The sequence below is a fragment of the Labeo rohita genome, unplaced genomic scaffold, assembly GCF_022985175.1.
Source record: "Labeo rohita strain BAU-BD-2019 unplaced genomic scaffold, IGBB_LRoh.1.0 scaffold_116, whole genome shotgun sequence".
NCBI lineage: Eukaryota > Metazoa > Chordata > Actinopteri > Cypriniformes > Cyprinidae > Labeo > Labeo rohita.
This window is the reverse complement of record NW_026127296.1, coordinates 46,207-62,245: the sequence shown is the minus strand read 5'-3', so window position 1 is coordinate 62,245 and position 16,039 is coordinate 46,207.

Sequence of the window (16,039 nt, the reverse complement as noted above, 5' to 3'; positions counted from 1 at the left end):
TCGCTATTTCTGTATACAGAAATATGGTTTGAGATTGAGACTCAAAATCAACTAATTTTAAAATTGAAAGAGGCTCAAAGTGACAGTTTACCCCAAAATAATTTTTTTTCATCATTTACTCCTCATGCCATCCCTGATGTTTATGACTATCTTCAAACAAATCAGCTCATGCTTCAAACAGACCATGCTGACAAAAGTTATTATGGCATTTATAATTCAATATTTGGCTACCTCCGTCTTAGGTTTTGTCCAACTTGAAGTACTTAAGCAGTTGGCTGGTAGGATTTTCCTTTACTTTAATGACAGCACTGTACACAGTGGTGTTCCTTTTAATTTTTAACATCATCAGGTGAGAGAGACACGGGTACCAGGGACTCTTTAGGCCATTCCTCTTCTTTCTCCTATAGAAAGTCTGGTGCATGGATCCACTGTCTGCACTTTACCAATGTGCTGGCACTCACTCCTCTTGATGCCAAGTTAGCTGGGTTGTGCTTTATTCTGATGAACTTCCACTGTTACATCTGTGCTTTCTCTGAAAACAGAGATCCTATTTGCGACAAATGTGCAGAATCTTGCATTCTCCTTTTCAACATGTTTTAGTACTGATTGACTATTTGTCCAAAAGGTAGAGCCTTTGAGATTGAGCTCTAAAGCTTTCCTTGGCATAATGTGCACTCTGGCTGCCAAAACTGTGGCTGTCAGTTCTAGACCTGGAATTGTTACTTTCTTAAGTGGGGCCACTTTGGCTTTCCCCAACATGAAAGACACATGCACAGTGTGCATATCATCAGTCAGTCTCAAGTAACTTCCTGGCATCAGAGAAATGATTCAGCTCATTTGCAGCAAGACCAGTTGGCCTTACACAGCGTGCCACTTTTTTGTGGATCTCTTCAAGATCCTTTATACACTTTGTCCACTTTTTCACTGTATCTTGAGGTATTTCCTTATTCCAACCACACTTACACCAACAAAGGTCTTGGAGAAGTAGTTTGGCAGGTAGAGTAAATGGACTCAAAAATCCAAGTAGATCATAGATAGAGCTCACAATTGACAGTAGGTCTCTTTGGGTGTGGGATATGCACTTGACAGTGATACTGAACGTAAACACATTATTCTCCAAGCACCACAACAATCCAAGAGCTCTATTAGTGGGATTTTCCCTGTCAAGCAATTTCTTTACATCCTGAGCTCTGTCTTCCCTTGGAATATGTGCAAGAACAGTGTGACTGTTACCCATTTTGTGAGTTGGAATCCTACTGTTTGACAGAGAGATGTAAGGTCTTTCATCAACTCTACTGCTTCATGCTCTGTTGAAAGTGATTTTTTTTTTTTTTTTTTTTTTTTTTTTTAAGCAGTCATTTACACAGAAGTTGTTCTGGACAGGGCTTATTATCTCATTTTAAAAAGTCTTTGTTATCTTTGGCTGTTTGTCTTAGAGCAAAGTTAGTGCAACTGGGGGATTGACACTGCTCCAAAAAGATGTACCAGCATTCGATGTTCCACAGCAGGCATGCTCACATCACCACCTGGCCACCAGAGGAATCGTGAGAAGATCTGATCTTTAGACACTGACCTGATGGTACACTGCTTTGATGTCTCTCATAACTGCTACAGGTTCTTGGCGAAATCTGGTAAGAACATTGAAAGTGTGCTGGTCAAATCAGGGCCCTGAAGAAGTTCTGAATTTAAGGATTTACCTTGAAAGGTAGCACCACAACTCATGTTCTGTTTTTGTGGATGGTATACACCATGATGTGGGATGTACCATAATTTACCATTTGCTCTTTTCAGCTCTTGTTGCAGCATCACTTTGGCATAACCATTACTTATGACTTCTGTTAGACATTCGGTATAGTTGGTTTTTGAATTGCTCATTCCTCTTGAACTTCACTTTCAAACTTTGAAGTTGCTGATCTGCCACTTGGTAATTGTTAGGCAACACTGTGTTGTCATTCCTGAAGGGATGGACAAGAGTGTAATGTCCATCTTCCAACTTGATTGACTGTTCTGCAGTCTTTATGAACCTTTTGTCTTCTACAGACATTTCAGCCTTGTCTTCTCTTGACCTCTCATTGAAATTATGGTTGTACTGTTGTTTTAACATTTCTTCCAGGTTTGAGACAGAAATTTCTTTTAACAACACCACCATGACAGATATTCCTGTTCGCTGTGGCTTTTCCTAGTGTTGCCAGATTGGGGGGGGACTGCCCATTTGAATTTGATTTGTGCAAAATAAGCTTGGGCAGGTGGACAAAATTTGGGCTGGTTTGGGGTCAGTTTGGCGGTTTCCTAACATCTAAATTGTATAGGCTAATTGGTTAACAAACAAACCCAAGTGTGTACTAAACACACATGCCCACTGCAGAGGCAACTGATGCTGATGTTGACATCGGCCACCGCACTTGTATCCAATCACTGGATCAGCAGACAGACGTGACGATTCAGCAGTGACGAGTTTTTAGCTAAATAACATATCTGATTTTGAACGTATAATTGAATTGTGATAATTAAATGAATAACTGTATATTCAAGTGATATCAATGCCTATATAAGATACGCTAAGGTGACCGGATTTCTGAAATGAAAACCGGGGACATTTACAAGTTTAGTGGTCAAAATATCGCTGAAATCTCACCTGTAATTATCTACGAACTAAAAAAACAGGGGTAATATGTGTTTATTTTTTTAATTGTTGTGGGTTTCATATTAATATTATAATTGAAAATTACAGTGATGTTTGAAGATCAAACTTATATCGTAGTTTTTTCATACAATAGCCTACTAACCAGTGACTATTGCAAATAGCGAACATATAAAAACAGTGGTATTATGGCTTTAGAAAAGCACATTAAAAACAAAACCATTGAAATGAGAACATATAATAAATAAAACCATTTACCAAACAACAATTTGTTATATATTGCAAACAAATCATCTACCAAATCCATCAGTTTTGGTGTACCTCAAGGTTCTCTTCTGGGCCCTCTCCTTCTCATTATTTATATGCTACCAATTGGGCAAATAATCAGATGTTATGGGTTTAACTTCCACTGTTACACAGAAGACATGCAGATTTATTTTAGCACACCTTCCACCTCAGTGTTTCCTCCGTTTGCTCTAACAAATTGCATAAAAGAACTCAAACTTTGGCTGGAGGCAAATTACCTTAAATTTAACTCTGATAAATCTGAGGTTATTCTGATTAGCTCTAAAACTGTTGTAGCAAAGCTTTCTGGTCAACTGTGGTGGATCTGGATAGTGATCTGATTATGCCCTCCACAACAGTTCATAATCTTGGTGTTCTCATTGACTCCACTCTGTCTTTTAATGATCACATTAGTAAAGTAGTTAAGAGAGCTTTTTTTCCACCTACATAATATCTCTCATATTCGATCCTGTCTCAGTAAGCAGGATGCTGACACTGTTATTCATGCCTTTGTCACATCTTAACTAGATTACTGTAATTCACTTCTTTATGGCCTGTCAGCTAAAAATATCAAAAGACTACAATATGTTCAAAATTCTGCTGCTCGTTTGATTACCCACAAAAGGCAGAATGATCACATTACCCCAATCCTCTATAACTTCCAAGATATTAACTCTCACTTATAAAGCTCTCCATAACCTTGGTCCCATATAGACCATTTCGCTTGATGTAAACAACACTGGTCCAGAAGCGCTTCCTGTTTTTTTGTTTTTTATATTTTTTTTTTTTTTTTTTATTTCACATATTACATCTTAAGCTTAATGTAACATTTTCATCCAGTCAAATGTTATGTTGGTTGTATTTTTTTGTGATGTTTGTGTGAAGTAAAACAAACAAAAAAAAGAAACAGGAAGTGTAGCGGGACCAGTATGTTTACATCTAGCGAAATGGTCTATATATATTTATCTGACTTTCTTCTCCCCTATGTTCGTGCCCACTCCTTTGGGAGCTAGGGCTTTCAGTGTTGTGGCTCCCAGATTGTGGAATGATCTTTCCCTAAACATCCGTCAAGTGTCCTCCCTTCTCTCCTTCAAAAACCTCTAAAAAACACTTTTTTTTTTTTTTTTTTTTTTTCTGAGTATTATTCTTTAGTTTTCAGTCTGTAAATTGTACCCTGTCATGGATGTTTATCTTCATTCTCTCTGTACAACTTAAAGGGGTCATCGGATGCTAAGTTCACTTTTTCATGTTGTTTGAACATTAATGTGTGTTGTCAGTGCATGTACAAATCTACCCTATAATGATAAAAATCTATGCAGTGGTTTTTAATTAATCTGTAAAAATAATATCACCTTTTTCAAATCGAGCCGTTCTCAGATGCCGCTCCCACGATAGTTGATTGACATGAGCGTCTTACCTTAGACCAGCTGTAACAGTCCAGTAACTTTCCATGTTTTGATGCCAGAGCAGGGGTGTAAGTTAGACAAGAACATCTCCAGTTGAGCGATTGAGGTGTTGTGCTGCTGGATGTAACTATGAACATAGTGGTCGTCATTTACTCGCGACATCTGAGCCGCTGAAGATGCAGTGGATTACGTTTGTTTGTGAAGGGAATGCTCCTCCCGATATAAATATATCCATCTATGTTCGCGCGAATCATTCATGATCCAGCTTCACTTACAGCAGAAGTATGTATAAGTGTTTTTTATGAATCTTTGTGATCACCTTTCCTTATAACGTGGTAGTTAGGAAGTTTAGCGGCTAAATGCGGCTAAAGTAAACAAGCTCGTCTTTCCACAGAGAGTAGAGAGGGGCGGGGTGAGCAGAGCTCATTTGCATTTAAAGGAACAACCCCTTAGAATGAGATGATTTTTGCAGAGCTCATTTTGACAAGGTAAAAAGGGTGTTGTTTTACAAAACCATTGAGAATTTTTAATCAAAGTATATTAGAGACTTTTCATTATGACCCTAAAGAATCATGTCAACTTGTGGAAAATGGGCATCCGATGACCCCTTTAATCTAACTTTTTAAGTAGTCTCTGTAAAGTATGATATTTTCAGCTCTTGGTTTGTGTTCTGTGCTCTAGTATTGATGTTATTTGTTTCTGTTTCTTAAAATTGACTTGTAAAGTGATCTTGGGTGTGGAAAGGCGCTATATAAATAAAAATTATTTTTATTATAATAAATGTGTTTTTTAAACTGTATTTAACATTTTTACAACTGTGAGTACAATAATTACAACTTTTTAAATGTTATGTTTATGCTTTTGGTAATTGATCTTTTCTATCCCTAATCAGGCTTATTATTTTGCATTTTAGGTTTATTTTGACCACAAAGTATGTGCTTTCTGCAAATGTAATTGTGTGAGTGTAGCACAGTGTCCTAACTACATACGGTGCTGCGACGTGCGATAAAAGGTTTCAGTTTTTGTCAAGCTGTGATGGCGACACGCAAAATTTCTATTTTTAGAAACCGTGTTTCTTTCTGTGACATCACGGCTGGAAGAACAACATGCAAACTATGACAATTATAAACTCAGGTACTGATTATGTGCTTTATTCAATACTAAAAGTATCTAATGTGAGTTTGAGTATCATATTGCATGACATTTGTAGCCATACTTAAAGCAATAATAGATCATTTACCTCAGATCTTGAAAATAAATTCAAGCAAACATTTGACAAGTGTTTTCCATGACAAAGATGGTATCAATCACTCAGTATGTAGTTTTAATAATGTTTAAAAGGTTTAATATTTATTAATTAGAATATAAACTTGCCATTTCGTTGGCAGTGCAGTAGTTCTGTGCTTCTGAATGGCTGTGACATTTTAGTGATTCTGTCACGTCACGCTGTCAGTGTATTTGTGGGTTGTTTTGAATGTGCTGTAAAATGGGGACATTTCCAGGGACGTCTGGTCTGGAATAACGTTCTAACAAGCCTGTTTGATCAATTACCAAAGAAGAATGTCAAAATTATTCAACAAAATCAGATTTTCTTATCAAAGTGATAAAATGTTGTGTTTAAAAAGTGAGTACACCCTCCTGAAAGTTACTAAATAAAAAAAAAAAAAAAGTATAGGTTTAAGGCTATTTTTGATTAACAGGTCATATTGAGCCAACACTTCTATAGCCTGACAATGCTTACCACCAGATGTCGCCCTCATTCCAGTGACATTCACATTACATGGACTGTTGCACCAACCAGTTATTCTAGTCCTGTATCCTCGCCTTGTTTTATAGTCTTGTCTGCCTGCCCTGGACTTCTCGCCTGTCATGGATTTAACCCCTTCTGTTGTCGTTTCGGACTCTGTTTGCTCCTTGTATGAACTCTTGCATGTGCATCCAAAAACTCCCTCCAGAACTCTGAGATCCGCCAGTGAGCAACGCCTCCTTATACCATCACAAAGAGGCACAAAATCACTTTCCAGAACATTCTCTTACACCGTTCCTGGCTGGTCGAATGATCTTTCCACCGCTATCCGGAATGCCAACTCCCTAACAACTTTCAAGCGACTGCTGAAAACCCATCTCTTTTGACACTATTTGACATAAATAAATAAATAAATAAATAAATAACTTTTTTTCTACTCTTTTCCCTTTCTAGCTTGTACTTATTTGAACAATGCCTGTTATATGGTAATTTGAGCACTTCGTAGGTCCTTTTGCCTCTTTATGACAAATCGCTTGATGTATTCCCCACCTGTAAGTCACTTTGGATAAAAGCGTCTGCTAAATGAATAAATGTAAATGTGTATCGGACTACCCTTTTGCCTAGCACCCTGGATTGCGTTCGCTGTTGATCGACCCTTGCCCGTTGTTTTTTTTTTTTTTTTTTTTTTTTTTTTTTACAGATTACTCTTGTGTCTTGCCCTCATATACCTGTTTGCCAATGTATGACCCTGCCTATGTTTAACCATATAGGGTTTTAGGTCAAATTTAAGTGATTCAATTGAGAATCGAATCCAAAGGATTCGGATTTAACTTGATTAACTGATTCAAAGTTAGTAATTTACACTTTTATCAACTGTTCGTCCAGCGAACGTTCAACTTAGGATATTTTACCAACTCTGGATGTTTATATTATTCCCGTGGCCATCGGATTATAATATAAACCAAAATATTTGTTCGTTATGAGCTAGGTAGCAACATCTAGGGCACAGGCAATAGCGTGATGAACATAAACACAAGACAATGTTCTTTTCAATGAAACAGGAATTTATTGAACTACTCTAAGATACATGAACTAAACTACTAACAATTAAACACACATACACACACACACACACACACACATGCATACGGTTCACTGAATGAGAGTCTATGGATTTGAAGGGAATCCCAAAACTACTAGTATCTGCTACTAGTTCTTAAATTGCAACTTGAGAAACCATAAAAGCAGAGATTTATCTTTTAGCTGCTTAAGGAAATTTAGCACCAGTTCAGCAAGAGATTAAGGAGACCTTGTTTTACTTGCGTTCGGGTTTTCCTTGTGGGCTCATCTTAGCGGAGGGAATCACGCCACTTCTGATTGGTTGCTTAGTTCTTTGGATGACGTCTTTGGGGAAGCCTTCGGTGGTGATTGGTCAGTTGGAGAGGCTGGATGAAGCTTCGGTTGGTTGCTTGGTTACACGGACGATGCTCTCGGAGCTCAGGTGAGCGCTGGCGAGGTGTTTCAAGCTGCTTCCGCTGTTCGGTGTTTCACGCAGTTTGGTCAGTTTAAGTTTCGGTTGACTGTCGGTCATCGAGCGTGATTAGCTGGAAGTTCTTTGGCAAGTTGGCGTTGCGGGTCGCAAGGACTTTGAGAGTTTCGCGAAGCTTTAGCTGGTACTGTAGAGTTCTGGATGGCACAGTCACACTGTGATCAAGCTGGAGCGCTGATGAGAGTGAGCTGAAGACGAGAGGCGGACTCAACAGGCGAAAGGCGAGATGCAACAGGCGAAAGGCACTGTGTTATGCTGGACATTTGAATTTAACCGGGCCGACGAAGTCTGTCCCATGAAGTTGCGTTCCAATCATTTGGGTTGCAGGGCGGGGCTCCGCCCATACTGTTGCTCATCTATGCATATTTTAGCATAATGTCTTTCTGTCACATGGAGGCAACTTTCCTGCAAGAGTTTGTTGGTCTCTTTAATAAGTGTTGAAATGCGAACCTTTTACATAATATCAACCTTTCATTCACGTCGACATCTTGGAAATAAAATGAGCTTTCATTTAATACCAAACATCAGGCATCTTGCATACACGCTAATAACTTTTGTCTAGCTAACTGGTTATACACACATTGATTAGCTGGGTAGGCTATAATAAACACACCAAGCATATAAGAGACGTAGACAACATATAATTATGGGTTATTTGCACTACTAGTAGTAGAGATAAATTATTGTCTTTAGGATTGTGGGTATAAGTTTGCGTATTCTTTGTTGGAGGGAAAGAACATTTGCCGTATCTGAGAGGGGAAGAAAGGAATGCTGGGTGTCATGTTGTAGTGACCCGCGTACCCTGCGGGTGGGACGCGTCAATGTAAATCTGTCTTTCATGTTTGTTCGATTGCCAATTTATGTATTGTTGGTCAGCAGTTGCCCCGGCCATCTGTTTTGAGATGGCCTCAGAAGAGAGGGGGAGATTCCTCTTATCACTATTTTATTGTTCCTTTGGTACTCGTGAGGGGTCTGGCTGATCGCTCTCTCTTCCTGTGTCTCTTCCTATATCAGCAGACCGGTCAAGGGGCACCATTAACCATGTGGTTTGTACGGGGGTGTTTTGTCCCCTGGGGAGATAACGCAGGATTGATCCAGACAAGGAGGTGTTATTGTAGGGATCAGAAGATTCTAATACTCTCTTGAGAGTTTGCAGGGATGGCTGTAAACGAAGTTTATTAATCATGCTGGTTGGAGGGGGCAGCTTTAGATTCTCCTGGAATGTCGTGATGCTGTCTCTCTTTTGGCGACTGGTTCGATAGAGGCCTTACAACCATGTCTTTGTTTCCGATGAATAAAGCTTTGCATATGGATATGCCCGCTTCCCGTATCCCTCGCACTGTAACAAAAATATTTGTCCTACCTCTATACCTAGCCATTACTCTCTCTGTACAGTAATAAAGAAAAACATGACAGGCAGATAAGTGCAATCACAATCATTTATTTATTGCAAAAATGTCAACAACAGTACCAAAAGCAGTCCAAATGACGACGCATTACAGCCGCAGCCGTCTGAGGCAGAATACGGAAAGTTTGTGTGAGGTGCAAGACATCTATCCCCTCCATCTACACTGTTTTTTTTAGTCAGTTTAAACTAGTCTCAGCTATGCTGGTAATAAATAGTTGAACAACTTAAGCCTTCCGACTCGTCTTTGGATATTCTTCCCCCTTTTTTATTTAAGCAAATTTTTGTTGATGTTGCTCTGTATCTCCTGTTCATGATTAATCACAGTTTAGAATCTGGCATTATGCCTGACTGTGTAAAGCATGCGGTAGTCTACCCACTGCTTGAAAAACAGAATCGGGGCCTGCTAAGAATTGACTTAAGTGTAAAAAAATTCTTGGCTCAAAGCTGCACTTAAAAGTTAGTTATCAAGCATCTCAGTCATAATTTAAGTGAAGTGTAGGACTAAATCTTAAGTGTCAGTCTTAGAGATGATGCATCACGACACTTTGCTGTGCCACAAACGGGATTTTGGATGATGAAATACACTTGGACCAATCATTGAATAGATTTCCTTATTTAATAATATTCTTAAATAAATTCACATTGAATGGTTAAATTCCTCATAGGAATTTACAGTCAACACACGTTTGACAATAAAGAATTTAAGAGAATACATTATGGCAATGAAACAAAGCATCATCACAACCTTCAATTTTGGGTTGTGCAGACAGACGATAGTATTGTGTAGTCAGACAAATTGTCTGTTGCTGATGCCTTTGACGACAGCAAGACCATTATCATTATTATTATTATTATTATTATTATTATTATTATTATTATTATTATTATCTGTTAAAAATATAGCCTAGGCGCCTATCTTTACTGATGCCCATCAGAGTCAGAAACTTTGCCGTGGCGCTGGTGTGGCCGCAATGTGCTCTGGTTGTGTCCGAGCTGTAAGACGCGCCGCAGACGTGTGCAGTGTAAATAAGGGGTAAGACATTTATTCATCATACAGTGCAGACAGCTTCACTGATTATAACAGGAGTATTTTTTAAAAAGCATAATACCCGCGCTGGACTTAAGTCCATTATGATGTTCTTTGCTTGTTTTGAATTACTGAGTAAATGTAACTGTTTGATTAACTGCTCGTCGTAAAACATTTAGAAAACATTCCTCCTCTCCTGAAAGATTTGTGCATGTCTCTGTCTCCTCGGCGCCGTCACAAGCCCCTACTGGCAACTCCTAACCACTTGAGAGACCTCTCGAGCTGTCTTAAATAACTGGGAGAGTAATAGTGATTCTTAGCTTTAAGACATTTGATAACTTCCTTTTATACTTAAGTTTGAAAGGACGAGTAAATTTCATGAATTCTCAGCACTTGAGACTAAAATAGCACTTTGAGAAGCTTGATAAATACAGGCCCTGGACTCATCAGTTTTAAAGTGCCCCTATTATGCCTTTTCAAATATGATCTTTCATGTAGCTGTATGTGAACATAAACTATCTGCAAAGTTGTGAAGCCGACAGTGCGCAATAAATAAAGTTATTGTCTATCAAAAAAAAGAGTCGGCTCACATTTGCCTGAACAAGTCGTCAGGATTTCGAATCTTTTTCTGTTACGGCCACACGTCACGAAGTAACAGATTTGCACAATGTCCACCCACGTTCTACATCGCTAAAAACTTGTCTGCCCATAAATTTCCATGGAAATTTACACGTACATTATACGGAAGATGCTGTATCCTACGCTGTGAGTAAAACTGTTTTATATTCACTTCCAAAAGATGATGAATCTATAAAGATTGTATTTTCTAGCGATGGTTCAAAATAAGTAGTTGTGTTGTGTAACAATCCGCACATGTCTTGCTAACCGGCTAAATCACGCTTCTGTAGCTCTGTTGTTCAGCTGTGGACCCACTGTAGTCTGACAATTTGTGATTGATGCAGAGTGACTTTCTGTCTGTCTCATTAGTTGAAGTAATGATTAAGGATGGAGCATGAAGCGGCTTTCACACCGAATGCGAAAAGGGCTGTGCTATAAAACCCATTCGTTTTAATTGCTCCCGCCCTGCGAGGACAGCTTGTTTCGGCCTCGACCAGAGCGCGCGCGCTACAGACAAAGTTCAATTGAGTTGTTCAAATGAACTTTTGCCGCTGCGCTGTGAAGGGCTGCACTGAACCCAGCGGCAGCGCAGCGCTTTCCACGTTCGGTGTGAAAGTCGCCTTAATGCATTATACAGTGTTGATGTTTACAACATAGAGGTGTGCCCGGTCGCTTACATAAGCAAATTGCGAGCACTTTCCAAGGTAGACCGTGTTAACATGTCGATCAGCCACTTGTTTCATCATCAGACTCTGGCTGGAATTGTTATGGTAAAATTGATGCCATCTTTTCTATGTATTGACAAGTCTCCAGGGCTGTCAGTCAGTTATGGCAATGGGTGTTTTGTTTTCTGACACGCTGTACGCGGTAGACCAATCATAAAGCACTGCGCCATCTGACCAATCACAGCAGTGAGGCTCACAGAAAGGAGGTTTAGAGAGACTGATTCTTTGAACTGCTTCGCACGAGTCGTTTAGGAATCATTTAGAAATGGGGTAAAATTAAATCTATTTTTGGAGAAAACTGAAGTGTTTTTTGACCTTGCATACATGTAAACCTGTTTTGGCAGTATTAGCAACCTTTAAAATGGCATAATAGGGGCACTTTAACAAACTTCAGGCCCATTTCTAATTGCCTTTTATATCCAAGATTCTGAAACAAAATTGTGTTTTCACAGTTACAAAAATTTTTAGCTGATAATTCAATGTTTGCAACATTTCAGTCAGGTTTACGTAAGTGTTCTACTGAGACGGTTCTTTTGAAGGTTCTGTAATGATAGTTTTAAAAGAGAGAGCACATTACTCCTATTTTATGCTTATTACACTGGCTGCCTGTCTGTTTTAGAGTATATTTTAAAATTTGCCTTTTTGTTTACGAATCTTTAAAAGGTTTGGCCCCCACTTATCGTGATGTCGAAAGCTACGTTCTGTTTACATTCTGATGAGTCACAAGCCTGTAATGCATTGAAGCAGCACAGCATTTTCAAACGTCTATTTTACAATGATGAACTGTTATAATATGTCCCCCCACAGTTTTGTAGTAAACTCTAATTAAACATAAATGACCTGCTTATTTTACCACTCCTCCTTATTCAGCAATTGCATACATTTTGTTCTTGCATTAATGTTGCGTTTGTAGCAATTTTGCACTTTGACAGTCAGTTTGAGATAATAATAGCTATATATTTTATTAGCTGTTTTAAATAGTTTACATATTCAAACAATTGGGACACTTTTTTAAATTATATGACTTGAAAAAGTGTCCCAATCAACCTGAATTCACCCTACTCTTTGAAGTCATGATTGCATTACAATATATTGTTTTAAACCCCAAATATCTTATTTTGCTCTCTCTTGCATCTGCGTCGTCTGCTCGGGAAGCAGACCCACAGTGATTTTGCTGGTCTAGTGATGTAATCTGGAATATAATGACTCTGAAAGTCACTCGTAATGTCCATGCTGCATCGGAGCCCAAAGTCAATTAACTCCTGCCAGCTATACATGAATTCTCCTCCACATGGACGAAAGGACATAAAGATACATAAACATCAAATGAGACAGCTTAGAGCCGCTGTGCTCATGTGTGCTGCCATTTTGACATTCTAAATCTTGACATCTGATCGGAAGATCCCTATTCATTGATGGGAAAACACTTTAACTTTAACTTTTTCCCACAATTTTTTTTTTTTCTTTTTGCCAGACACCGGCAGCATTTTTAAAAATAATTTTCACAAACTTTTGATTACCCCCCAAATATTTTGCTATATAAATATATGAACATGCAATATGCCAAAAAAAAAAATAATAATAAAAATAAGTTTAATAAAAAAGTTTTGTGAAAAACTGTCTGGATCAGATTCAGAATGATGATCAAAACAGATGGAGTGGATTGCTTCAATAACACCCGCAAAGCTTCACAGTCCTAAACACCCTCCCATGAAAGAGTAATTTTTTTAACTTGAAAATTAACTTAAAATTAATGACAAACTTAACTGAAATAAAATGCAAGATTACCATCTGTATTGATTTACATTATGATTTACATTTTGATTTAATGTATATAAATACTTTATTTTACATTTATAATTAGTGGTGGACCGATATTGTTTTTTGGCAGCCAATGCTGATGGCTTATATATATATATATATATATATATATATATATATATATATATATATATATAATATATATATATATATATATATATATATATATATATATATATGTATACACATACATACAGGTGCTGGTCATATTGTCATGAAACACAACAACAAGATCCAATTGCGAGTGCAAAAAATGTTTATTAGACAACTCCAGCAATAATAACAGCAGAAGACTGAAGAGGTGAGAAGTGCAGGTGCAGAATATCCCAAACACGCTGGGAGCAATCCAAGCAGTAGTAGGACTGAAACAGCGCCTATCGTCCCACGCGACTCAAAATCAGGAACTAGGTCTGACGGAAGCAAGACAGGAGAGGACATGAGAACAACGATCTGACAACACACCACAGAAACGCCAGTCAGATATAGGCAGAGCGAATGAGCGACACCTGTGAGCACTCTGATTACCTCGTCAGGTGCAGTAACAAGGCAACGCTGACAAGCACAAGGAATGCAACACAAAGACAGACGCAGAAATGAGCACACAGATCCATGAACCGTGACACATATAATTAGAATATATATATATATATATATATATATATATAAACATAAACAGGCTTATACTTTAGATGACAACTACGTGAATCCTATTACAGTATTGTTTTACAAATAAAGAAATATTTAGATACATATAAATAAAAAGTAAGCACTGTAACCAACACACTCAGTAATCTGGGAAGTTTGTTTGCATTAGGAATCTTTTATTTGTTTTGTTTTGTCATAACTGACGTATTTGGGGTCTCACTTGGGAGCCCCATCACCTCTGAGTTAAATGGAAAAGGCCAATGAAAAGGCATAAGTAATGGCGCAGCAAACTGACACTGAGCCGTCCTCCTGCAGATTACCTGATGTTACCTTAACACACGGGAGGAAATGGGCTCTACGTGAAGATTGTAAAATCTTGCAAAGGTGTTCAGTGTTGCCCAGCCCGCAGCTCTACAGATGTCTGCTAGAGAGGCACCATGTGCCAACGCCCGGTAGGAGGCAACACTCCGGGTGGAGTGGGCTCGAATTCCTTCGGGACACAGCTCGCACTGGTACGCCAAGGTGATGGCATCTACCACCCAATGAGCCAACCTCTGCTTGGAGACAGTATTCCCCTTATGCTGACCTCCAAAGCAAACAAAGAGCTGCTCGGAGCATCTGAAGCTCCGGGTGTGGTCCACGCAAATGCGCAATGCACGAATGGGACACAGCAACGCCAAAGCCGGGTCTGCCTCTTCCGGGGGCAGAGCTTGCAGGTTCACCACCTGATCTCTGAAAGGAGTGGTGGGAACCTTGGGCACATAACCAGGCCAGGGTCTCAAGGTCACGTGAGAATCAGCAAGACTGAATTAAAGGCACTTTCATTGACAGAATGCGTCACTTGATGGAAGTGAGCATGATCAGGAGCGAGGTCTTTAAAGACAGATATTTCAGGCTCAACTGATGCGAGTGGCTCAAAGGGAGCCCTCCGTAGACCTAAAAGGACCATGGATAGATCTCAAGGTGTGGACAAGGAGGGTTTAACCTCCTAGTACCTCTCAGGAACCTGATGATCAGGTGATGCTTCCCAAGGGACATGCCGTCCACTGTGTCATGATAAGCCACAATGGCCACAACGTATACTTTTAAAGTACATGCCTCTGCTCCAACTTTTCCTGAAGGAAGGAAAGCACCACTCCGACCGAGCATCTCTGGGGGTCCTCTCTGTGAGAGGAACACCAATCAATGAACAGACCCCACTTCAGGGCGTAGACCTGCCTCATAGGGGGGGCTCTTGCCTGAGTGATGGTATTGATCACAGCCTGGGGAAGGTTCCACAGATCGGGATGCGGGTGCCAAATTGTGCCCATCCCCTGAGAAAGGACCTTTCTCAGAGGAATCTTCCAGGGAGGGGCTGTCATGAGGAGCATGAAGTCGGCAAACCAGGTTCGGGTGGGCCAGTAAGGACCAACCAGCAGAATCTGCTCCTCGTCCTCCCTGATCTTGCACAGGGTCTGTGCAAGGAGGCTCACTGGGGGAAAGGCGTACTTGAGAAGGCCCCGGGGCCAGCTGTGTGCCAGTGCATCCCTGCCGAGGGGGGCCTCAGTCAGAGAGTAAAAGAGCTGGCAGTGGGAGTTCTCTGGGGAAGCAAACAGGTCTACCTGAGCTTTGCCAAATCGACTCCAGACGAGCTGGACCACCTGGGGGTAGAGTCGCTATTCTCTGGGGAGAGTGAGCTGTCGTGAGAGCACATCGGCTGCACGATTCATCTCCCCCGGGATGTGAACAGTGTGCAGCAATTTGAGCTGCCATCACGACATTGTCCACACCGGCTAGCACGTGCTTGTCGCACAACACCAGTAGGAACCGGCGTAAGGCAAGAAGCACTGCGAGCAACTCCAGACAATTGCAATCGAGGTCCTGTCCAGGAGCCCGAGGCTGCCTGCCCATTGCATATGGCACCCCAGCCTGTCTTGGAGGCATTTGTGTTCACAACCACATGCCTCGACACCTGACCCAGGGGCACTCCTGCCTGTAGGAACAGGGTCTGACCAAGGACTGAAGAGGCGGCGACACTCCGGGATAACGCCGACCCGGAACGTGCCACGGGGCCATGCCCATCTAGGGATCTGGCCGTATAGCCAGTGCTGAAGTGGTCTCATATGGAGCAAACCAAGCGGCGTCACTGCGGCTGTGGCTATCATATGCCCAAGGAGCCTCTGAAAGT